The 755-nt window shown below is 46.5% G+C and overlaps 1 protein-coding gene across 1 annotated transcript in view; it reads right to left on the bottom strand.

The window, feature by feature from the left end:
* DGCR2 (DiGeorge syndrome critical region gene 2) overlaps positions 1-755 on the bottom strand; it is a gene marked incomplete at its 3' end in the record, with an annotated part of 130,265 nt that overhangs the window by 49,548 nt on the left and 79,962 nt on the right. The window lies entirely within an intron of this gene.

Raw genomic sequence — 755 nt, 5'->3', positions numbered from 1 at the left:
AACAAACAGATTCATCCTGGAGAGAGTTAAACTGGTCTGCTCATTGGAGGCAAGAATTCTGGGGCTCTGTCTGACATACTTTGGACATGTTGTAAGGAGAGACAGGTCCTTAGAGAGGGACATCATACTTGAGAGGGTGGAGGGACAGCGCAGAAGGGGAGGACACTCTGTGAGGTGGATTGACTCAGTGACTGGGGTAATCAGGGTTGGTGTATCGGAAACAGTGCAATTGGCACAGAACAGAGCAGAATTTAGGCCTGTTGTACAGAGAGGGTCGCTATGAGTCGCAAGCGACTCGACAGCCCACTACCACCAGCACCAGCATCTTTTCAAGCCTCTTCTCAATTTTTCAATATGTAGTTCAGACACCATAATCCACAAGACCATCTAATGAGGTACAAGCCCAGAATCACATAGCAGCCATTAGTCACAAACACCAAAACTGATACAGCAGGGAGTTCTGGTGGCCTAGTGGCAAGAAGCTACACTGCAATCCCAGAAGTATGCAGTTTGAATCCACCAGATACTCTGCTGGAAAAGGAGGAGCAATCTCCTCCTGTACTCCTCCTCCAGTCAGATCTGATTTGTCATACACACAAAAAAGGAATAAAATCTTTAAAATAACCTGATACAGCAAAGGGCAGTCAGTCTCTCTCTAAAGGTTAGCTTGCTCTCCGCTAATACTTTCATGGAATCACCACACATGTGCAGCCCTAAGAACACCTGGTTTCTAGGAGCTTTCAAGACTCTGGCAT

This window comes from Elephantulus edwardii, unplaced genomic scaffold (assembly GCF_000299155.1).
Source record: "Elephantulus edwardii isolate Elephantulus edwardi_28Jun2011 unplaced genomic scaffold, EleEdw1.0 scaffold00424, whole genome shotgun sequence".
Taxonomy (NCBI): Eukaryota; Metazoa; Chordata; class Mammalia; order Macroscelidea; family Macroscelididae; genus Elephantulus; species Elephantulus edwardii.
Note: the sequence above shows the minus strand (reverse complement) of the source record. Positions and strands in the feature narration are given on the sequence as shown.